General features: G+C 45.3%; 1 protein-coding gene across 1 annotated transcript in view; it reads left to right on the forward strand.

The window, feature by feature from the left end:
• TNFAIP8L3 (TNF alpha induced protein 8 like 3) overlaps positions 1 to 25,507 on the forward strand; it is a 45,530-nt gene that overhangs the window by 1,103 nt on the left and 18,920 nt on the right. The window lies entirely within an intron of this gene.

The following is a 25,507-nucleotide window of genomic DNA, read 5'->3' on the forward strand; positions in this document are numbered from 1 at the left end:
TCCACTGGCCAGCTCCGCCCGCCGCCCACGGGTCCAGGGGCAGAAGACCTATGGTACTCACACATACCCGTGGCTCCCCTCGCACCACGCCACCCTGCAGGCTGGCCCTGGCCAGCAGACCTGTGACCTGAGAGCTGGGGTCCTCGGGTACAGATCGGAGGTCCCAGACTAGTCCCCACTCTTCCCACTGTCAGACCAGGGTCCCCAGGGTGGGGACCAAGTGTCAGGAGGCACCATCAGCCCAGGCGTGCCTGTAGGAAAGTCAGGCTCAGGAATCAGGCAAGTCAGCGCCAGAAGCTGTGCCAAAGGCCCTGCATATATTATTCTCCTTCATCCTCACAGCACCTAGCCTGGTGGTTATTATCTCCATATTCCAGAACTGGGTTAGGTGGCTTACCCATAAATCATAGCCAGGGCCTAGCCAAGGGCGGAGTGACTGCCTTTCTGTTGCACCTCACAGGGCAGCTGGGTGGGAAGAGAGGATGGCAGAGAAGCAAGGTGGCATCGTCAAGATGCCTATGTGTGAGGACTCCTATCTCTGTGCAAGGGCCACCTGCTTTCTGTAGGTATGTGTGGACCTAATTAATAAACATGAGCTCTTCTCCAACCTGTGTGTTCCCATGACTATGAAGCACCAAGCTTTTGTTTCACAGGTGGCTTGTGGATCTCTTCCCATCATTTAAAAGTTCCAGTGGGTGTTTTGTGTGTATCTAAGTATATCTCTAGAGTTCAGAAGGAGGAGGGGAGGTGGATACATTGATACTGAAACTTTACTCTCTCAAAATCTCAGGAACTAAGGTGCTCTCCCGGCTCCCACCCTCAGATCTTTTATGTCAGTTGATGGAGAAGGGAAGGAGGCTTTGAGAAAGAGGAGGGGAGGAAAAGGGGGAGGGGGGCGGGTAGCAAGAGACACTCAGAAGAGTTGGTACTTGGATGACAGGGGAGGAAAAGAGTTCTGAAGGGTCTGGTTGCTTCTCCGGGCAGCCTGCTCTGCAAGGAATATCCCTGAGGGTTCATGTCTGTTTGTGTGGAAGACCTCTACACGGCTAACAGCAGCTGAGCCGTGACTACCAAGGTTGGATGGATCCCGTGAAGAATAGGGCAGCCAGTTCTATGAGCTGTCACCATTTGTTTGTGCCTTACTGTTTTATACAGTCATTTCTTCTTCCTCTGTGTGCTTGAATCTCACAAGTTGAACATTTATTTGAATGTCACAAGTCATTCTGCTAAATGGCATTCAGTATCACTCATTACTTTCAGTCTTAAAGTCTTCGTGACACACCTTCAAAACTAAGTGCTAATTCATCACCTAGCTGTGGCTACATCCTATCGAAAGGAAACTCCTGTTGCAGCTTCAGATAAAGGTTAAATTATCCATAGGGGTGATCACTGTCCCTGTAAGTAACATGACATCCATCTGTGGACCTGTAACTGTGCAAGCTGAGTGGGTTTGTAACTGAGGACAGCAGAGAAAGTGGGGCATCTTGGAGTATTAATGTGTGTATTTGTGTGTACCCGCCTCACAGGGAGCTGAGATGAAGGGCTGCTTCCTCCTCAATGCCCTCTCCTTCCTGAACTTGTAGAGAAGCCCTGCTGTAAGATGGACTGTATTAAAGTCCTGAGCCTGGACTCTGGAATCAGAAAGACCTGGGTCTCAATCTACCCCCGTGTGCTCTAAGTTGCTTCAGTTGTGTCCAACTCTTTGTGACCCCATGGACCATATCCCACCAGGCTCCTCTGTCTATGGGATTCTCCAGGCAAGAATACTGGTGTGGGTTGCCATTCCCTTCTCCAGGGGTTCTTCCCAACCCAGAGATCTAACCAGCATCTCTTACATCTCCTGCATTAGCAGGCGGGTTCTTTACCACTAGCACCACCTGATGGGCAAGTTAACTTCCTCATCTGTAAAATGGGGATAACATTTTATAACATTTATAAAACATGTATAAAACATTTATAACATGTATAAAACAATTAGTATTATTGTCATTATTATTACATTAATGTAATTGCCTGAGAAGATTTGTTTTGAATTTTCTCCTTTTCACTCTGTCTCGTGTATGTGTGTGTGTGTGTGTGTGCACATGTGTTTGTTTAGGAGAGGTTATTTTTAAGTTACCTCTTCTCATCCTCATCTTCTAGTTCAAGGCATAAAGACGGGGACCTTCAAAACTACTGCTTTCACCATCCATCTCTTCTAGCTCTAGAGAAATTTGCACAAAGTAGAGAACACCTTATCCAGTCTACCTTCTAACCTGGAGGTTAGCCATTTTTATGCCACTTCCGATAGAAGAGTGGTTAATCCCCACACACACTGGTTCACCTTTTCCCGTCAAGGTAACAGGAGACAGGGGAGATAGTCACTATTCTGCTGTCCATTTTTGCCCATCTCATAACCTTCCTGGTCAAAAACTGGCAGAGGAGTGAGGAAATGTTTTTACTGTACCCCTTTCAAGAGCCTTTTCCAAAGATCTCCGCAGTATCTGCTGTACTGCTCTCTCATGGAGCAGTCCCTGCATAGGAAGGTCAAAGGGGGATTGTGGATGAAATTTGTCCTAATCTGCATTTTCTGGTTTTCAAGAAGCACAGGATGGTGCTTCCATGTCATTCTGCTGCCTGCAGCTCTCCTTTGCCTCTCTGTAGTTTTATGGTTCTTTCTATGATTAGGAAAGAGACAGCATTTATGGAACACTGGATTCTTTCCAGAGACCCAACTTGGCAGTCTCTCCTTTTACAAACCCACCATCCATCTCTCAGGAATCTTAGAGCTTGGTATATTAACTCAGCACTGATTCAGAGTTTTTCCTAAGAAGCAACAAGCGAGTAAACATTAGCAGTGTCAGTTTCTTTCCTTTCTGACTTGTAAAACTGAGATCGTCTACCCCGGCTGAAACAGACAAGCTCCTTCTACCCAGAGGTAGCGCCAAGCAGTCACACTGATGGAGCATCCCTGTGGCTGGGTAAGTGCCACAGAAAAGCGTTTCCATGTGATAGAGTTGGGATGTGATCAGGAAACCTCAAGATAATAAAAGAAGTGGGAAAACAGCAGGCTCCTGACTTTGCCCTCCTTGTCTTTCCCATTCCCTAGGTCCTAAGCTTGGTCCAGGTAGACAGAGTGGCAAAGGAGTAGATAGGATTCAGTAGTTAGCCAAGAGGAGGTAAGGTGTTCCAGAAATCAGACACCATTGAGCAAAGGCACAGATAAACAGGGAAGAAATTGGAGTGGAGGGCATATACTAAGGTGTGCATGTGTGTGTGCTAAAAGTTGCTTCAGTATGCCCAACTCTTTGTGACCCCATGGACTGTAGCCTGCCAGGTTCCTCATCTGTGGGATTCTCCAGGCAAGAATACGACTGGGTTGCCATGCCCTCCTCTGGGATACTAAGGTGTACTGGGAAATAAAGTTAGATGAATGTAGGGAGAGCCACTTACTAGAGGGGGTCTTAATAACTTGGTCCTGGCAGCACTGAAGGAGCCCTAGCTGAGCTGATAGTAGAGCAGAGATGTCCCTGACTGAGAGCTGTGTTTTCAGAAGCCACGTCTGACAGACATGAAGTAGGGAGATGGCCTAGGCTTGGAGCCACGGCTACCAGGGTGTGACCACACAGTCAGAGGGGATGGTATCCTTAAGCGAGGCAGAAGAGGAAGGATGCAAATGCCATTTCAGAGAAACAACAACAACAGAAGTTGGTGACAGATTGTACAAAAGCAGTAAAAGGAGAGGGACAGTGGAAAGGGACTGGCGTGTGGAGTTGGGCTGAGGCAGGGAAATGCAGGAGACAGACTTCCCCACCCCACCAGTGCTTCCTTTCTTTCCATCAGATACTTAATAGTGAGGAAAAGACCCTGAAGACAGGAAAGATTGAAGGATGACAGAGGACGAGATGGCTGTATGGCATCATCAACTCAATAGACATGAATTTGAGCAAGCTCCGGGAGATGGTGGAGGACAGGGAAGCCTGGCATGCTGCAGTCCATGGGGTCACAAAGAGTCAGAAATGACTTAGGGAGTGAATAGCAACAAAGTTTTGCTCAAAGGCACTTCCCCCTACCCATAGTAAATTATGCTGGGACGTTGGTTTTGGAGGATCATGGGGTTCTGGAGTTTGTTGATTCTTATTGTTGGGTTATTTGTGGAGGCTATTCAGTAACATTTGTCGCCTGACAAATTAACAATCGATGGACTGAACAACCAAACAAGCACAGGCAAGGACACCACCTGGGGAAGATGAACTACTTGGCTATTAGTCATAGTCCCAGGTCTCATTCTTATTTTGGACATTTTCAGGGGCTTCGGCCCCAACACACAGTGGGCTGCTTTGAGGATCAGGACCTTGTCTCATGCTTTCATGTTTCCAAGGTTTTATGGACATTATAAATGAATGAGAAATTTGAGGAACCTCCTGAGAGCTCTGCACTAAAAGGCCAGATGGACAGCCAAAAACCTGTCCTATAAAGTAGGGCTGCCAACGCTTTCCTTCAGTGCTTTGCTTCAGTGTTTTAAGATCACTTGCACTATCTGGGACTCTTGTTGGAAAGTATGGGGGCATGAAAAGAGATACAAGGATACAGTCCATTCTGTCTCCAGGAGGGCTTGGGATCAGATGGGCAGATAGGACGCAGGTACTGATGGCCACAGCTTAAGCCAGTACAGGAAGACTCTCACACCGTTGCCCTGAGGTTAGATCCTGGCCACGTCTCTGTTTATATGTTTTCTCTTGACACCAGCCACTTTCCATTGTGTGTTTTACAGTTATTCCTGTACATGTCTCATCTCTGGTATTGGTCTTAGCTCCCTAAGGATAAAGACTGGGCCTTTTTCCTCTGTATCGCCTCTCATCAACACCACCTGTGTGCCCTAAACACAGTGGTAGGTTACTGCCTGGCTGGCTGGCTGCTTGGATAGATGGATGGATCTACAAATGCTGTTATAAGTTGGTTCTCCAGGAAGCAGACTCTGAGATGGAGGTTAGCATGAAGTGTGTTTATTGGGAGAGGGTCTTGGGATCAATACCTGGGGAAGACAAACAGACAGGAGGGATGCCAGGCTGGGCAGAGGGAGAAGCTGAGCTGCAGAGCAGGCCCAACAACAAGTTGAAGGTGGAAAGCCCTACAGAACTGAGTTGAGGTGAGGGACTAGGCTTTTATATCACCTGGCTTAATGATCAGTCGTTAGATGCAGGCCATCCCTGCATCTTGGAAAAAGCTGTCCCCTTCAGCTGAGAGCTGTCTGCAGGCAGCACTTCAGCAGCTTGTGGAGTGCTTGGCCTTTCATTCCTGAAGGGGGACCTGGAGCGTACACCATGGCATCTACCACGGGTGGCTTCCATAGTTCTCCAGGAATGTTTCATGGGGGTGGCAGCCCTGCCTGTGGGCAACTATGAACATTATCTGGACCTAATTAGAGCAATTTAGATAGCCAGATGAAATTAACCATTCTAGATCTCACAGATCTGCACCCAGCTGTTCAACCCATACAACCCAATAGATATTGGTTCATCACCTGTTTTGTGTTCAGTAGGTGAGGGGTACTATGGTAGCAGACAGAAATGGTGTTAGGGACCTCCCTGGTGGTCCAGTGGTTAAAACTCCACTTTCCAATGGAGAAAGCGTGGGTTGGATCCCTGGTAGGGGAACTAAGATCCATCCCACATGTCATAGGGTGTGGCCAAAAATTAAATAAAACTTGTTTTTTGGTTTTTTTTTCTTTTTTTAAAAAAGAAATGGAATTAGATGTGGCCCTGTCCTCAAGAGGCTTGCAGCCATAGGGAGAGAAAATGCCTACCCAGTATGAATCTGTAAAATTGACAGCATCAGCAATAAATAGTGGAGGATTCAGGGACTTCCCTGGCGGTCCAGTAGCTAAGACTCTGCACTCGCAATGCAGGAGGCCCAGATTCAACCCCTGGTTGGGGAACTAGACCCCACATGCCGCAGCTAAGACCCAGTGCAGCCAAAGAAATTAGTTGAAATACATTTGTTAAATAGTGTCAGGTTTGGAGCGTGGGGCGTGATGGTCTGGGGTTCTAGGGGAAGCCTCATGGTGGAGATGGGCCTTGAGGACAGCCTTGAAGGAGTGAAAGATTTCGACAGGGAGAAGAACGAGCCAAGGGACTCAGAGAAGGAGGGACAGACAGGAGTCCGTGGGAAGCCTGGCGTAGCCCGGGGGGCCCCCTTAGAGGGCCAAAAGGAAGAGAGGGTGGACATATTCAGAATGTCAGATTGGGTGTTGTGGTGCTTGTGGCCAATGTGTAAATTTCTGGAGATGGAGACAGAATGTCTATGTGTGTGTAAATATAAAGCTATTTTCTACGTTATTTTTCCCTAAAAATATGGCACCTGCTTTCTTATTTGTCAGCAAAACCAAATAATAGTTACACTTTCCATTAGCACTTTTCTTTAATTGGTTCATTTTCCTCCAGAGTTACCATTGGTTCCATCTGAATTCACATGTAGATCTCTGTAAAGACACTATATACATAATTTTGTTTTGTTTTTCAGTCACTTGGCTTCCAACTCTTACTGTAAAATGCCTGTGTAGGTGGGTGTTTGGGCTGTACTGTGTACAAGTATAAATATAAAGGCTTGAGAAGAAGAATTTAGCAGATAAGTTCTCTGAGATAGCCCAGTCTCAGAAAACATAAAGAGTAGTGAGAACCCTTTTCCCCAACATATATTATCACATGCCCCCAAAACATATTTTTTATACATCAGAAGTGTTCTTTTTAGGCAACTGCATAGCACAAATTCTGAAACTGCCTTAGAACAGTCTTCATGTTCATATTGGATTTTCTAAACATCATTGCCTAGGAATAAAATTGAGCTTGTTCATGGAAAATCTAGTGTGCAGACTATAAAAATGGAAGGCTTGGCCGCAAAGAAAGTGCTAGACACACCCTAATAGAAACCAGTATTTTGTAATTCAGTTCTCCGGGGAAAAAAAAGAGAGAGAGACACTTTGGTGGTATCCAAATACTGGTTTAAACAGCTGAAAAACCACAGAAGCAGCCACTAGTTTCTAGATTGTCTTCTTGAAAATAAAATATGCTTTCTGAGAACATTTTCTAGCCTGGAAAGGAAGTATTTTGGTGATACACAGCTTTATGGAAACTTGCAGTTAATGTTTTTATGGTAGAGGAATCCAGTTTCATGTGCGGGAGGAAATTCTGTAAAGGGTTATTCTGGTGAGCACAAACATCCTGCATTCCCAATTTGGAGCCTGAGGGTTATGCTAGGAAGATATAGCCAGATTTTTGGGGAATAATATGGGAGGGAAGTGAAGGGGGCTGTCTGCCTGGCAGGCCGCTGCATTAGCTCTTCCCTACCCCACTTGAGTCTGGTTCCTTGGTTTGCTTGGAATGACATCAAGAAGGTCAGGAGAGAGGACTGGGGCCCAGGTCACAAGGTAGAGAAAGTAGATTTAAGAAGTTGTGGCATATACCAAACAAGATGAGAAATGGTCTTTGCCAGCCAGAGTCCAGTCCCAGAGGGCCAGTCCTGAATGTAAAATAATAGTGATGTTTTGAATTTGTACTTAATTTTATATTATTTAAGCACATGCAATGTATTTGAGACCAGGTTAACTATTTATATGGTATTTAAGACTTACACAGGCCTTATAGGTTAGGTACTGTAAATAGCCCCATTGTATAGACCAGGAAACTGAGGCATGGAGAGGTTAAGTAACTTGCTCAGGGATATTCAGTTTCTCAGTGGATATGAAGCTGGTCTAAACTCCAAACATGGTGCTCTTTACCAGGTAAACTCTGTTGTTAGATCAGTAGATGCCACCAGGCTCCTTTATATCCACCACCAGCTCCCACAGGGCCCTTGGACTACAACGTTCCTTCTTCAGGCACCTACTGGTAGGTTAGGACATTCTACCTCCAGAAGGCCCTGTTTGAAGCTGCAGACATTTCCTGCAGTGGCCCAATAATACATGGGCAAAGAGGGGCTGTCATGGGTTCCAAAACAGGAGCTAGTAAGGGTTGGTTTAGGAGGGAAGAAGAGGAGAGCAGCACAAAGCAGCTGTCAGGGAGAGAAGGCCCTGGAAGGACCCTGCAGCCATGTATATGTCTAAGGTCCTGGCAACGTGGTGGAGGAGGAGACAGAGAGGAGAGAGGGTTGAAAAGCAGCGTCAAGAGAGATGCCAAACAAATGCTGCCTCTATCAGAGTGCGCTTAGACATTTTTTCCACTCCAGTATTTAGAATCATTCTAGATATAGAATCACCAGGACATGGTGACCAATTGGACTCAAGGGCAAGAAAAAACTCGAAGTTGAGACTATGGCACAATGATGAGATACTGAGCTGAACAACTTGGGTTTGGGTTTCTTACTTATTGCTTTCCAGTAACATTATTTTCCAACCAAAGGAGTACAAGCTCATGATAGAATATGCAAAAACAGTACAAAGAAGAAAATTAGATTGAGTCCCAAGAATAGATGGGCTTTTCCAAAAGAGTGTAGTCCAAAAGCCATCCTGAAAAATGCAAGAGACCTTTATTTAGGGAGGAAGGAAGTTTTGTATGGAGAAGGAAATGGCAACCCACTCCAGTATTCTTGCCTGGAGAATCCCAGAGACGGGGGAGCCTGGTGGGCTGCTGTCTATGGGGTCACACAGAGTCAGAGCCCCACTTCTGAAATGTTTAGTAAGAACATTGGCTACACTGCCAGACAGCATCAGCACCAGAGCTAGAAGCCAGATACTCTGGCTCTATTGGTCCCCCAAAACATATGTAATTTTAAAAAAGGATCAGAGTTATTCTGGATGTTCGGATATCAAAAGGACCGCTTCCATGTTTCCTTTTGACACCTTCCACCGTGTTCTTGCCATCCCCTCCCCTTTTCCTCTCCTGAGCTTTCTCCCTCCCAGCACAGCTGCCCAGAAGTCAGACACCACAGGCCCACACCAGGCCCTTCCCATGTACCAGGCCCACTTCACCAGTCAGGAGAGCCCTACATGGAGCCCTTAGAATATTTTTACATTTTTTTTTATACCCAGGAAGAATTTGGTAGGTTTTATAGATGCATGGCGACAATTGCAAAGGTTAATTTACTTTGAGTTTAATAACTTCCAGCTTCGGGAATAGATTTATTGGTTTCTAGTTCTCCAATTACTCTGTTTAGATTGATTTTTTACTTTATAAGGAAAGAGGTAAATTTGTTCACCTGTGTTAGCCTCTCTCTCACCCTTAAGATTTAATTCATTGATTCAATCTCAGTCAAACAAAGCAGGCAGAGCTAAGTTAATACATTCAACTTTTAGCGAGCCCAGAGCAGTACATGATGGGAATTAAATGTGAATTTTCTTGACTTTTTTTTATTTTGGTTTCTCTGATCGTATGTAATCCTGATTTTTCCTGCTGTTGTTGTTCAGTTGCCCAGTCGTGTCCAGTTGTTTGAGACCCCATGGACTGCAGCATACCAGGCCTCCCTGTCCCTCACCATCTCCTGAAGTTTGCCCAAGTTCATGTCCATTGCATCGGTGATGCCATCCAGCCATCTCATCCTCTGATGCCCTCTTTTCCTTCTACCCTCAATCTTTCCCAGCATCAGAGACTTTTGCAATGAGTCCACTGTTCACATCAGATGACCAAAATACTGGAGCTTCAGCTTCAGCATCAGTCCTTCCAATGAGTATTCAGGGTTGATTTCCCTGAAGATTGACTGGTTTGATCTCCTTGCTGTCCAAGAGACTTTCAGGAGTCTTCTCCAGCGCCACAGTTCAAAGGCATCAATTCTTTGGCATTCTGCCTTCTTTATGGTCCAGCTCTCACAACTGTACATGACCACTGGGAAGACCACAGCCTTGACTATACGGACCTTGCTTTTCAACATACCGTCTAGGTTTGTCATAGCTTTCCTGCCAAGAAGCAATCATCTTCTGATTTCATGTGTGCAGTCACCATCCACAGTGATTTTAGAGCCCAAGAATAGGAAATGGGGCTGGATGCCATGATCTTATCTTTTAATATTTAGTTTTAAGCCAGCTCTTTCAGTCTCCTCCTTCACCCTCATCGAGAGGCTCTTTAGTTCCTCTTTGCTTTCTGCCATTACACTGGCATCATCCGCATATCGGAGGCTGTTGATGTTTCTCCCACCTGTCTTGATTCCAGCTTGGAACTCATCCAGCCTGGCATCTCTCATGATGTGCTCAGCGTATAGGTTAAACCAACGGTGACAGCAGACAGCCCTGTCGTACTTCTTCCTTGATCTTGAACCAGTCAGTTGTTTCATGCAGGATTCTCACTGTTGCTTCTTGACCTGCATACAGATTCCTCAGGAGGCAGGTAAGATGGTCTGGTATTCCCATCTCTTTAAGAGCTTTCCACAGTTTGTTATGATCCACACAGTCAAAGGCTTTAGCGTAGTCAATGAAACAGAGGTAGATGTTTTTCTGGAATTCCCTTGCTTTCTCTATGATCCAGCGAATGTTGGCAGTTTGATCTCTGGTTCCTCTTCCACTTCCTTTTCCCTGTATTCCTCCTCAATTTCCCCTTCTGCCATCCTTCATTAATACCTTTTTTCTACCTGTGTCTCCTAAGGCTTTGCTCTTGGCCTTGTTCTTTTCTAACAATACACTTTCATTTGGAAAAGCCTGCCCACTTTTCATTTGGAAAGTGGAAAAGTGAAGTCGCTCAGTCGTGTCCAACTCTTTGTGACCCCGTGGACTGCGACCTCCCAGGCTCCTCTGTCCATGGGATTTTTCAGGCAAGAGTACTAGAGGGGGTTGCCATTTCCTTCTCCAGGGGATCTTCCCGACTCAGGGATTGAACCCGGGTCTCCCACATTGCAGGGGGACGCTTTACCCTCTAAGCCATGAGGGAAGCCCTTTTTCACTTGGAAAAGCCCGCCCATTTTTCCAGCATGAAGCTAAAGTTTCCCAAAGCTGTGGTCTAACCTGGTCCTCTCTCCAGAGCAAGAATCCTGCCCGTCAAAGTCATCTGGGTTTCATCTCCTTCCTGTCCAGGAGACACCCCAACTCAGCATAGCTACACCTGGACTGTTACCTTTCCATCACCCTCTCTCAGCTCTTCTGATGGCCTCACCAGCCACCAAGTCATTCAAAATTAAATTGTGAAGTCATAAGAAGAGTGACGGAGAAGGCAATGGCACCCGACTCCAGTACTCTTGCCTGGAAAATCCCATGGACGCAGGAGCCTGGTGGGCTGCAGTCCATGGGGTCACTAAGAATTGGACACGATTGAGCGACTTCACTTTCACTTTTCACTTTCATGCATTGGAGAAGAAAATGGCAACCCACTCCAGTGTTCTTGCCTAGAGAATCCCAGGGACGGGGGAGCCTTGTGGGCTGCCGTCTATGGGGTTGCACAGAGTTGGACACGACTGAAGTGACTTAGCAGCAGCAGCAGCAAGAAGAGTGAAATCTCCTATACATGTGATCTCATAGCAAAACCAGGACATGGAGAAAGCAGGCATTATTCCCAGTTTATAGATAAAGAAACACATCCACAGAGATTATTTACCCCAAATCACAAAATAAGTCGTAGATTTCCACTATTTAAAGCTACATCCCCCTCCAAAAAAAAAAAGGGGGGGGGGAGGGGCAGAAACAAATCTAAATGTTCAACCTAAAAATATATAAGCCCAGACTTTGGGGTCAAATGGGTATATGTTCACACCCCACACATGACTTGAAGCACTGCCTAGAAACATTTCAGAATCTGTTTCTTCACATCCCTGGGGTGGCTATCAGGTTTTCATGTGTGCTCAGCTGCTCAGTCATATCCAACTCTTTGCAACCCTATGGACTGTAGCCTGCCAGGCTCCTTTATCCATGGAATTTTCCAAGCAAGAATACTGGAGTGGGTTGCCATTTCCTCCTCCAGGGGATCTTCCTGATCCAGGAATTGAACTGGAGTCTCCTGCCTTTCCTGCATTGCAGGCAGATTCTCTGCTACTGAGTCACCTGGGAAGCCCCATTCAACCCAAGCATATAGGTAAATATTCAATCAAATAATTACTGAATAATTAAATACATAATGACATTTCTATACTGTGGAATATTACTCAGCTGTTAAGAAAAATTAATTTGGAAAAAATATAGATGTTTGTATTATAATATATGAAGAAAGCTTGATAATCTATGATTGCAATTTTGCTATATACATACATGTACACATATATACATGTATATTTATTTATACATGTACACCCATACACCTGTACCTACATATCAATACATCCCTTTTTAAAAATTTGTATTGAAATATAGTTGATTTACAACGTCCTGTTTAATTTCTGCTGTACAGCAAAATGACTTGGTTATACATATACATATTATTTTTCATCCTTTTTCATTATAGTTTATCACAGGATACTGAATATAGTTCCCTGTGCTATAGAGTAGGACCTTGTTGTCCATCCATCCTACATATAATGGTTTGCACCTGCTAATCTCAAAATCCCAATCCATCCCTCTGCCCTCTCCTCCTTGGCAACCACAGTTCTATTCTCTATGTCTGTGAGTCTGTTTTGGTTTCATAGATCACATACCCCTTTTTTCTTATAGAGAGAAGGGGAAGAAACTCTCCCTCCATTCACATTCATGAACTTTTTTTTTTTTTTTAAATCCTGGAGCAGAATTAACCATTCTGTGTGATGAGTTTGTAGGCAATTTTAATTTCCATCTTTTTTGCTTTCCTTCCATACTCAATGAGAATGTATAACTTGCAGCAGATTTTTATTTTAAAAACCACCCGAAATGAGATCCAGTGGACTTGTCCACTGCTCATCCTTCTGACTTTCTTGCAGGTTTGTCCCAGGTCCCTCTATTTTCTTCCTTGACACTCATTCTTCCCTCTGTTCCCCATGATCCTCTTCCCCATCAGACCAGGCCTCCATGGGTTCTTTTCATGGGCTCCTGCTGGCTCGCTGGTGGGGGCAATTCTGGACTTCTCTTCTCAGCCCCCTTCCTACTTACCCACTGCCCTGGCAGTGCTCTGCACCTCCACCTTATCACACCCTCCCTTCTGAGCCCATCTGGCCTGAGCCCCCATGCCAGGTATAGGAAGTATGAATACTCAGGGTGGATAAAGAGCTTATAGATTTGAGGCCAAGAGCCTCAGAACCTTGCAAGCCAAGTGGACCTGCTGGGTGAGTTTGCTGACCCAGCCATTATGGCTCTAGACTGTGGCCTTGCTGCTGCTTGCTGACCAGCAGTGTGTACAGCCTCTATCCCTGACCCTGCTCCCTCCCAACCCCCATCCCAAACATGAGTGACTTTCAGTTTCCACTTGTTCATCCTCACACTGATTTTGTCTTTATTACTTTTACAATTTGAAAAAAAACACCCTGTGTACACCCGTGGAAGATTCATGTTGATGTATGGCAAAACCAATACAATATTGTAAAGTAATTAGCCTCCAATTAAAATAAATAAATTTATATTAAAAAATAAAAATTAAAATAAAAGAAAAAAAGAAGAGGCATTTAAAATTCTATTTTAACAGGATTATTAGCTTCTGGGAGGTATTGGTCTTCCACCCTCAGGTTTGATCTGTCTTTCCAAAAAAGTTCATTATTGAAATGTTGTTGTTGTTTAGTCGCTCAGTCATGTTCAACTCTTTGTGGCCCCATGGACTTCAGCCCCCCAGGCTCCTCTGTCCATGGGATTTCCCAGGCAAGAATACTAGAATGGGTTGCCATTCCCTTCTCTCGGGGATCTTCCCAACCCAGGGATTGAAACCCACATCTCCTGCATTGGCAGGCAGATTCTTTACCACTGAGCCACCTGGGAAGCCCATTGAAAAGTTAATATGATATTAAGTATTATATGTATCTATTTCTGAAGGAATTAGAAATTATTGAGGTCTTGTAATAACCTATAATGGAAAAGAATCTGAAAAAGAATATATATAACTGAATCACTTTGCTGAATACTTGAAACTAACATAGCACTGTAAATTAACTATACTTTAATAAAAGAAAAAGAAGAAATGTATTGGATTTTGTGTGTATCTTGGAGCTGAATATAAGAGATATCATGGCCCCAGTATTATTTGCTGCCTCCCTATCTCCACCTTATTTTACTCTAGTCCATCAAATAGGAATAGCCCAGTCAGGAAACTTATAGGAAACAAAGGTGTTCACCCTTTAGACTCACATTAACTAGCGTTTTTAACCTAGTTTTAAATTAGCCCCATTCACCCTTAATGACTGATATTCCCCATCAGCTAGAATTTTGTCTATCTTTACTTTCTTCATTTATATTATAAAATATGATTATTTTATGAGGTCACAAAGAGTTGGACACAACTGAGTGACTGAACTGAACTTATATTGATACTGATGATTATTTTACTCATTCTCAGATATAAAAACATATAGTAACTAAGCATTTTCACCCTTCCAGAAAAGTTCCTCCTTCCATTAAAAAAATCACTTTCTTAATCTTTAAATGGAAAGCAATATCAGTTTCCTTATTGAAAAGCCATATCTTATTAATTGCAAGTGGGTGAATATGACAACTGTGGATTTTAAAGGAGAGATCAGAGACTATGAGAGGAAGAATAATTGAGATATGAGTACATTCCTAGAGGAAGCAGGTGTTTATGTCTAGAGTGATGGATGGTACATCCTAAGACCAGCAGGTTCTATAAGCACCCAAGCAGGATCTCTAGAGACTATCACCTGTCTTTCCCTTCATCCTAGGAGGGAAGTCAGTGATGGGCTGGCACTCACTCGTGGGTAAAGAAGTTTGGTTCCAACCATCCTTGGTTTTCTTTATTTCATTTTTATTTAAAAAAAAAAAAAAAAAACAACCTCTCCACATAAATTAGCTCTCCGGGGCTTCCTGGTGGCTTAGTGGTAAAAATCTCCCTGCCATGCAGGAGACACAGGTTTGATACCTGATCCAGGAAGATCCCACATGCCTAAAAACAACTAAGCTCGTGTGCCACAAACTATTGAGCCTGTGCTCTAGAGCTTGGGAGCCACATCTGCCGAAGCCCAAGCAGCCTAGAGCCCATGCTCCGAAATAAGAGAAGTCACCACAATAAGAAGCCCGAGAACGACAACTAGAGAGTAGCCCCCGTTTGCCGAAAGGAGAGAAAAGCCTGCACAGCAGTGAAGACTCAGCACAGCCAAAAATAAATAAATTCAAGCCAAAAATAAAACTATTTAAAAAAATAGCTCTGCTATATTGGTACAACCCAATGAGAGTGGCTGAGGTCTGAGCCAAGTCTGAAGAGGGGTGAAGTTCAGTGGTCATTAGGGTCTGAGACTGTCTTATCAGCAGGATAAAGAGCAGGGGTGAGGACTAAGCACAGCTGGTCACGTGGTTGAGGAGTCAGGTCATGTGGCAGGGAAGCCAGAGGGGCCATAGGCCTGGCCGATTCTCTCTTTTTTTAACTTTTTATTTTGTATTGGGGTATAGCTGATTACCAGTGTTGTGATAGTTTCAGGTGAACAACAGAGGGACTCAGCTATACATACACATGTATCCATTCTCCCCCAAACTCCCCTCCCTTCCAGGCTGCCACATAACATTGAGCAGAGTTCCCTGTGCCATGCAGTAGGACCTTGTTGGTTATCCATTTTAAATATAGCAGTGTGTACATGTCCATCCCAAACTCCCCAACTATCCCTTCCTCTCATCCTTCCTCCCGGCAACCATAAGTTTGTTCTCAAAGTCTGTGAGTCTCTTTCTGTTTTATAAGTAAGTGCATTTGTATTTCTTTTTATATAAAGGATGTCATATATCTCATTCTTTGTCTGATTTACTTCATTCAGTGTAACACTCGCTAGGTCCATCCACATGGCAGCAAATGACATTATTTCATTCTCTTTAATGGCTGAGTAATATTCCATTTTATATTTGTACCGCATCATCCTTATCCATTCCTCTGTCAATGGACATTTAGATTGCCCCATGTCTTGGCTATTGTAGATAGTGCTGCTGTAAATATTGGGATGAATGTTTCCTTTTGGATCATGTTTTTCTCCATATATATACCCAGGAGTGGGATTGCAGGGTCATATGGTAGCTCTAGTTTTAGTTTTTTAAGAATCCTTCATACTATTCTCCATAGTGGCTGTACCAATTTACATTCCCACCAACAGTGTAGGAGGGTTCCCTTCTCTATATACCCTTTCCAGCATTTACTGTTTGTGGATTTTTTAATGATAGCCATTCTGGCTGGTGTGAGGTGATACCTCCTGAGGGCCTCTTGGCTTGCAGCAGCCACACATGGCTGCCCCAGCCTTCTTGAGCCTCCCCACCTGGAGAGTAGCCCCCTTTAATATTAAAGAGCCCAGAACTTTGAGAAAAGCTGGCTTCCAGCTGGGGCCTTCTGACCTCTCACGTCCACCCCAGGAGCAAGTCCTTCTAACCTCCCTTCCAGCCTGTTTCCCTGGCCCCAGATCTCTGCTTCATCCTTGTGCTTCGCTTCCCTGCAGCCCCTCCCACTTAAGTGTTCCTCTCCATCGATCCTCCCACCCATCCCACAAGCCCTCCAGAGTGCTAGAGGGACTATGGCAGTGGAGACACCAAGATAAGTGGCTGTGACTGGCGACTTGTCATGAAGCAAAGATATTAAAAGCTTCCAGAGAGAAAAACCAGGCTCTTAACAATGCACTAGTCAGAGAAAACCATAAGTCAAAAAGATACAGGCACACCAGTGTTCATAGCAGCACTGTTTACAATAGCCAGGACATGGAAACAACCTAAATGTCCATCAACAGAGGAATGGATAGAGAAGATGTGGCACATATATAGAATGGACTATTACTCAGCCATTAAAAAGGAACAAAGTTGGGTCATTTGTAGAGACATGGATGGTCCCAAAGTGTCTCATACAGGGTGAAGTAAGTCAGAGAGAGAAAAACTAATATCATATATTAAGGCATATATGCAAAATCTAGAAAAACAGTATAGATGATCATATTTGTAGAGCAGAAATAGAGACACAAAGGAAGAGAACAAATTTATGGATACCTGGGATCGACACACATACACGACTGATACTATGTGTAAAATATGTAACTAATGAGCACATACTCTATAGCACAGGGAACTCTGTTTAATGCACTGTGGTGACCTGAGTGGGAAAGAAGTCCAAAAGGGACAAGGCACAGGTATACGTATGACTAGTTCATTTTACTGTAGAGTAGAAACTAACACAACACTGTAAAGCAACTATACTGCAATAAAAATTAAAGACACACGAAAAACAAGGCACTAGTTTTCTGCATAGCTGAGGACTAAACAACGGTGTTGCAGTATCTTTGAATTCTCAAGGCGAATGATTGGTGATACAGAGTTCTGAGCGCAGTCAGACTACCAGTCAAGTGTGTGAGGTAGACTAAATCATTGTTTGATAAGGTAGATCTCAAAAAAATTGCCTCACTGTGCTCCCTTCCTTAGGGAGCTGCTAGACTAGGAGTCAGCCAACTGACATCCCCAGGCCAAGACGAGCCTGTCACCTGTTTCTGTATGTCCCACAAGCTAGAAGCATGTTTACTTTTTTTAATGGTTAAATTGTAAATGGTTTTATAGGTACTTTTTTGTGCTTTTGGCCCTTAATTCTCTGGCCCTTTAAGGTAGCTTGCTGATGCATATACCGGACAAAGTGTTACACTGAAATGGGGAGCAAGTTAAGAAGGAGAAAGCTGTGAGAACCAAGAAACAGGAGATGGATACAGGAAAGAAGAAATGAAGAGTGAAGGAAGAATTGAGCTGACAGCCTGGAGCGGGCTAAGAGACCTTTGCACCCAGATTTGAGCCAGGGCACACAGCACTCCCAGAGAGGAGTCTCCAAGAAAGATTAGTTGATTTGTTTGAACCTGTTGTGAAACACTTTATATTCTGCTTAGAACTTTAGGTGTGAATTACTGCCCAGTAGCAGCAGCAGCAGCAGCAGAGTAAATTGAACTATGGAATGAGGTTCGTGACATTGTACAGGAGACAGGGATCAAGACCATCCTCAAGAAAAAGAAATGCAAAAAAGCAAAATGGCTGTCTGGGGAGGCCTTACAAATAGCTGTGAAAAGAAGAGAAGCAAAAAGCAAAGGAGAAAAGGAAAGATTTAAACATCTAAATGCAGAGTTCCAAAGAATAGCAAGAAGAAATAAGAAAGCCTTCTTCAGCAATCAATGCAAAGAAATAGAGGAAAACAACAGAATGGGAAAGACTAGAGATCTCTTCAAGAAATCAGAAATACCAAAGGAACATTTCATGCAAAGATGGGCTCGATAAAGGACAGAAATGGTATGGACCTAACAGAAACAGAAGATATTAAGAAGAGATGGCAAGAATACACAGAAGAACTGTACAAAAATCCTCACAACCCAGATAATCATGATGGTGTAATCACTGACCTAGAGCCAGACATCCTGGAATGTGAAGTCAAGTGGGCCTTAGAAAGCATCACTACGAACAAAGCTAGTGGAGGTGATAGAATTCCAGTTGAGCTATTCCAAATCCTGAAATATGATGCTGTGAAAGTGCTGCACTCAATATGCCAGCAAATTTGGAAAACTCAGCAGTGGCCACAGGACTGGAAAAGGTCAGTTTTCATTCCAATCCCAAAGAAAGGCAATGAAAAGAATGCTCAAACTACCACACAATTGCACTCATCTCACAGGCTAGTAAAGTAATGCTCAAAATTCTGCAGGCCAGGCTTCAGCAATACGTGAACCGTGAACTTCCAGATGTTCAAGCTGGTTTTAGAAAAGCCAGAGGAACCAGAGATCAAATTGCCAACATCCGCTGGATCATGGAAAAAGCAAGAGAGCTCCAGAAAAACATCTATTTCTGCTTTACTGACTATGCCAAAGCCTTTGATTGTGTGGATCACAATAAACTGTGGAAAATTCTGAAAGAGATGGGAAGACCAGACCACCTGATCTGCCTCTTGAGAAACCTGTATGCACGTCAGGAAGCAACAGTTAGAACTGGACGTGGAACAACAGACTGGTTCCAAATAGGAAAAGGAGTACGTCAAGGCTGTATATTGTCACCCTGCTTATTTAACTTATATGCAGAGTACATCATGAGAAACGCTGGACTGGAAGAAACACAAGCTGGAATCAAGATTGCCGGGATAAATATCAATAATCTTAGATATGCAGATGATACCACCCTTATGGCAGAAAGTGAAGAGGAACTAAACAGCCTCTTGATGAAAGTGAAAGTGGAGAGTGAAAAAGTTGGCTTAAAGCTCAACATTCAGAAAACGAAGATCATGGCATCCGGTCCCATTACTTCATGGGAAATAGATGGGGAAACAGTGGAAACAGTGTCAGACTTTATTTTTCTGGGCTCCAAAATCACTGCAGATGATGACTGCAGCCATGAAATTAAAAGACGCTTACTCCTTGGAAGGAAAGTTATGACCAAGCTAGATAGTATATTCAAAAGCAGAGACATTACTTTGCCAACAAAGGTTCGTCTAGTCAAGGCTATGGTTTTTCCAGTGGTCATGTATGGATGTGAGAGTTGGACTATGAAGAAGGCTGAGTGCCGAAGAATTGATGCTTTTGAACTGTGGTGTTGGAGAAGACTCTTGAGAGTCCCTTGGACTGCAAGAAGATCCAACCAGTCCATTCTGAAGGAGATCAGCTCTGGGATTTCTTTGGAAGAAATGATGCTAAAGCTGAAACTCCAGTACTTTGGCCACCTCATGCGAAGAGTTGACTCATTGGAAAAGACTCTGATGCTGGGAGGGCTTGGGGGCAGGAGGAGAAGGGGATGATAGAGGATGAGATGGCTGGATGGCATCACTGACTCGATGGACGTGAGTCTCAGTGAACTCCAGGAGTTGGTGATGGACAGGGAGGCCTGGCGTGCTGTGATTCATGGGGTCTCAAAGAGTCGGACACAACTGAGTGACTGATCTGATCTGATCTGATCTGAGAGTGAATTGAAGGCCCTGGTGGCTCATATGATAAAGCGTCTGCCCCCAATGCAGGAGACCTGGGTTTGATTCCTGGGTCGGGAAGATCCCCTGGAGAAGGAAATGGCAATCCACTCCAGCACTCTTGCCTGGAAAATCCCATGGATGGAGGAGCCTGATAGGCTACAATCCATGGGGTCTCAAAGAGTTGGACACAACTGAGCGACTTCACTTTCAGAGTGAATTACTGCCCGGTAGATAGAAAACTAACCAAAAGAAATACAAGGCAGTGTTTAACTCCTGGGAAAACAAGATGAATAAGAAAGGAAATGCTGTCATGGAAGTGACAGAACATATATGACTCAGCTATGAATGGCATCTCTATCACAGCAATGTAATCACTTAAGTTTGATTTAAACAAATATTGAAATAGAACCAAATTGGAAGGTGGAAGGAGAAATGAATGGAAAAGACAGCTAAATTCTCACCTTCTGTGAAAGGAAGTTAAACATAATTATTAGTAATTACTAATAACTAGTAATTATTAGTTGCAATGGTTATAAAGTGTTTTGCCTCCAAAAAGCCAGGATCAGAAGTGGGCCAGAGTCTACAGCATTATGAGCCTTATAGAAGGATTTAACTTTTTAAATAATGTACCTATATTACATTGAAAAACGATTTTTAGAAATAAAATTAAAAATAATAGTAACTGGTAAGCTCAGAGTGACCATGCCCAGGTGGGGAAGGGGCAGTGTGGCAACCTCAGGCCCCTGTGTGGAGGAAGCAGGCATCAGCGTCCTGAGACCCCACCTGCTCCAGTTATCATTATTGTTCCTGACGTGAGTGTGAGTGGATTTCAATAAAATGTCAAGACTGTCAGCCATTCATGCATGCAACAGTCTCTATGTTTCAATCCCTGGCTAAAGTTGCAGTGTTAAATTAACTATGATTCCTGCCCTCAAGTTGTTCACAGACTGGTGAGATATAAAGTCACTCATTCAACCAATGGATGATTGCTCTCCATGGTGATAAGAATATAACAGAGGGAAAAGTAGTTGCAGAGAAAAGTTGCTGAGATGTTAGAAGTCCTTCGGGGAGCCCTGGAGGTTATTGAATAGGAATTGGTGGTGAGGGCAGAGCCAAAGTTCAGGCACAGGGGAACAGAATATACAAAGGTGCAGAGGGGACCCAGACATGATGGAGCAGGACAGGTGAAACCTGAGCGTTGCCTGGAATCAGGAGCTCAGAGTCTGTGGAGGATGAAGCTGGAGAGGTGAGCTCAGCAACCAGCATCCCATGCTCAAGAGTCTGGCCTCTGTCTTCAAGGCCATGGGAAGCCAGCCAGTCAATTGATGTTCTCCCTGATGGAGGAGTATCATGAAAGCCAACTCTCAAGCCCAGTGTGGAAAACAGAAAGGAAGCTGGGGCAGAGAGATGAGTGAGGAGACGGACAATCATTCGGGTGAGAAATGATCAGGGTTGGTACTAAGGTGGTGTCAGTGAGACAGAGAAAGGCATATAGATACATTTGAAGATGTGAAGGAGACCGAATCGACAGTCTAATGTCCCCTTAGATGTGCGAGGTGAAGGCAAGGATGACGCCCACGTTTTTGTCCAGACACTGGGCAGGCAGCAAAGCCACATATAATACAAGGAGGAGGCTGCAGAGGGGTGGGAGAAAGGGGCTGAGAGAAGCTCTGAGCATGAGGCCTGGGAATCTAGGTGGAGAGGGCTGGCAAGCAGTAACATGTGGGGCTGGGCCTCAGCAGAGACACCTGGGCTGGGAGGCATATCAGCAAGAGCAAGGGGTGACATCTCACATTCTGGGAGAGTGTGTGGCAAGAGAGAAAAGGGTCCTGAGCAAACGGAGAACACCTAGGCCTCAGGCCTGGGCAGAAGGAAGAGGAGGCCTGGAAGATGCTGTGAAGGACCAAGACAGGGGAATCCAGAAAGCAGAGACCAAAGGAGCATCACAGGCTGTTGAAGGTCAGATGAGCCAAGGCCCGAGTGTGTGTCGCAGGGTGCCACAGGCATTCCCTGTCCCAGAAATTACAGCAGAGGTAACATATTTGGCCGCACCCACTGATGCCCCATAGAACCCCCCACTCCCATGCTATGACAACAAAATGTCCTCCCATATCCAGTCACTCCCCAGGAACAACTAGAAGGTGACCTCGTGAGAGCCAATGCCATTGAGTCTGGGGTGAAAGACAGGACAGGACAGGACCGCAGCGCCTCTGTCCTCTTGTGGCTGACCCTCCTCAGGCCTCTTCCTGGGGCTCCGGGCTCACCCTCTTCCCCATGACATCACTTCCTGTGCTGCCCAGTCAGTGTTGGGGTTTGAGGCTTAAATCTATCATTGAGCTCTTTCTATGTGCCGGGGACACCATGGTGGACACAGCAGTCCCAGTCCCCCTCTCCTGGAACTTGCAGTGAACGAACATGTGACGCCAAATGGAAGGTCCCTGAACAGGCCCCAAGAACCGAGTTTGTTCTGGAGAGAAGGAGGGCTCAGAGGAGAGGGGGAAGGAGGACAGCAAGGGATGCTTGGATCTGGGGAGAAGATGCACTGAGCCATGGGTGAAACCGCGGAAAGGATGAGCCAATCTCTCTTGGGGGCAGAGAGGTGGGATGACAGGGCTGTGGGCCTGGTGATAGGAACGGGGCCTGGCGTGTGGGACACAGCTCCCGTGTGCAGCTGCGTCAGCACAGGGCAGCCCGCCGGCACTGGCTGTCTGCAGCTTGGTCTGCGGGTGCTGAGGTCAGCGCCGGGAGAAGCCTGGGGGAAAGCTTGCTGACCGCCGCTCTGTGGCAAGCACAGGCTGACGTCTGACAGAGAAGTCAAGGGCCCTGGGGCTGGAGCGGGGAGGGGGGAAGAGGGAAGGTGTAATTTTGGAGGAAAGCCACAGGAAAGGAAAGCTGGAGCCTCCAAGGTCCATGCCCCAGGTTTTCAGAAGGACGGAAAAGCAGGAGGCATTCCACTGCGGAAACCACTGGCAGTGCAGAGCTGAGAGCGAGCTTGGAGGCTGGAGGGAAACCAGTGTGAAAGAAGGAAAGCTGAGGGTCTCTCCCACTGGCAGGGGCTCTATCTCAAGCATGCCCAGTGGGGTTTTTTAATGGACTTAAAAACTCAGTTTCTGATTCTGATGAGGTTATTATTAAATTGAGACTATAAAACAAATGAGCAGAATCATCTAGTCCAACTCCCAGACGTATAAACCAGGAAGGTGAAGACTTGGGCCCACAGCACACAGGGAGTACCCTGGGGCTCTTTCCTCCACTCCTCTGCTGTGAGCTCATGGAGAAACAGGACCCAGGTCAGCTCCCAGTTTTCCCTGTATTGGGGATATTCCCCAGACTTGGGGATCAACTTCATAGCCACAGCCCTGGCATCCTGGCTCCCCAAGACAGCAGTTATCAGCATCTTAGAGTGACTGGTGCCTAGTGACTTGATTTGAAACAGTGAAACTTTTTGGTGGTACTGTCTTATATTACCATGCTGCTAAGTCACTTCAGTTGTGTCTGACTCTGTGCAACCCCATAGACAGCAGCCCACCAGGCTTCCCTGTCCCTGGGATTCTCCAGGCAAGAACACTGGAATGGGTTGCCATTTCCTTCTCCAATGCATGAAAGTGAAAAGTGAAAGTGAAGTCGCTCAGTCGTGTCAGACCCTCAGCGACCCCATGGACTGCAGCTTCCAGGCTCCTCCGTCCATGGGATTTTCCAGGCAAGAGTACTGGAGTGGGGTGCCATTGCCTTCTCGGATATTACCATGAAGTATAAATAACTTTCTTTGGAGGCTTTTACTGCCTTTGAGACAAGTATGGCAAAAGTTTAATTTAGAAAGGAAGCCTCAGAGAAAGATACACTTATGGGCAACTTCCAGAAAGGCAAGTCTCCACAGCTACTCTCTTGTTCAGAATGGTTCCTTCAGAGGTAGGGTACCAGCAGAACTAAGGTACCCAACCTCCAGGGACCTGGCAGGAGAGCAAGCTATCCACCATCCCAACTCCCTTCAGCAAACTGGGCCAGATAGGACCATGGCACCAATGGATATCCAAAATGTGTCTCAACTCATGTCTCATACCTCAGATCCATAAACAACAAGAAGAAACCAGTTACTCTAGAATACCGTTAGGGGGTACTATAAGTCATATTACATATGCCCCTTTCCTGTTCATATTGACTGAAATCCAAAAACGTCATTGTACAAAATTCTTATTTCACTAAAAAAAAAAAAAATTAAGTAGACTATTAAGCAAGGCATAACACTGGCTGCCAAATCATCTCCCATCCAGAAGTACCTTCCGTTTCTTCACCCTCATGTGTTTCGACCTCCCTAGTACAGCAAATTGTTCATCTTTTTTAAGCTCACTAAACTGAGGGTTAACATATTACTGTATTAATCTCATTATAGCACCTTCTAAGAGCATCAGTGCTTTGGGCTTAAATACCCACCATCTCAGCCCATATTTTGTTTATTTTTGCCAATATAGGTAAGAGTTTGTTTCATTTTATTGCCTGCTTTAAAAAAAAAATTTTTTTTTAGGCTTTATAGCTATCCAAAAATGGGAGATTTCCAAAGATTGACGTTTTTATTGCATTGTTCTGTTTACTAATTTCACATATTACCAAGTTGGCATCCTCCCACGGCTCTGAATGTGGCATCCTACTGGCATCCTTGTTAGCAGTCTGGTGGCCTGAGCCTGAGTGTTTGAGCGCCTGCCTTGGTGAACAGTTTGGGAGCTGCCAACAGAGAAAGAGAATCACCCAGAGAGACAGACATGGCCTGTGCTATTCTGATCCCCAACAGCTCCTGAGTATTAAAATAGCCTGTGAGCGTGAAGGGCTGTGAATCTGGGGAGGCTCAGGGGTGGCAGGAGGGGTGGATGTTGCTGCCATGGAGAGAGGGTTCCTGCTGGAATTGAGTGCTGAGGGTATGATGGGGTGATGCATCTTGGGCCCCAGGTGCTGCTTCTGCTTGTGGGGCACAGACAGAGCCTGACCGGATCAGGCAGACAGCTCTGTGTGACAGGCAAGGGATGGAACTCAGTCCCTCAGCTGAATTCAGTACTTTTTTTTTTTTTTAGTGAGATCAGTTCAGCCTGCACTTTGTGAATAGAATGTATCTTGAACAGATAGAATCTAGGCCTCCAAGTGTGAGCAAAGAACAGGCTAAATCATTTATCCAGACATTCATGTAACATTTATTGGACTACTTCTGCTTGATGGACACTGCCCTAGGTGTGAGGTTCACACCCTCCGGAGCATCAGTCCTGTTAGCGCCCAGCGCCAGGCACAGCACAGCAGCACAGGGAAAGGACTGTAGGCGGGCTGGGCTCAGGTGTGAGGGCCACCGTCCCTGGGTAGGAGGAGGCCTTCAGCTGGGACAGACAAGCTGTGGCTCTGCCCCTCCCACCCAGACAGGGGTCCATTGGATTCACCTGTGGGCATGTGGGGCCCGGGTTCCACCCTCATGGAGAGCCAGCTGTGTTGCTGGTACTGTTTGGTTCTCAGCTACCTGGCTTTCTTCAGCCAGCTGGGCTAGGGCACAGCCATCCTAGTGAAGACACCCTGTGGCTTCTGATTTCAGTATGACTGCTGACTGACATGGAAAAGCAGGGAGGGCTGGAATGGGGGTAAGTGGA

Source organism: Bos indicus x Bos taurus, chromosome 10 (assembly GCF_003369695.1).
Source record: "Bos indicus x Bos taurus breed Angus x Brahman F1 hybrid chromosome 10, Bos_hybrid_MaternalHap_v2.0, whole genome shotgun sequence".
Lineage (NCBI taxonomy): Eukaryota > Metazoa > Chordata > Mammalia > Artiodactyla > Bovidae > Bos > Bos indicus x Bos taurus.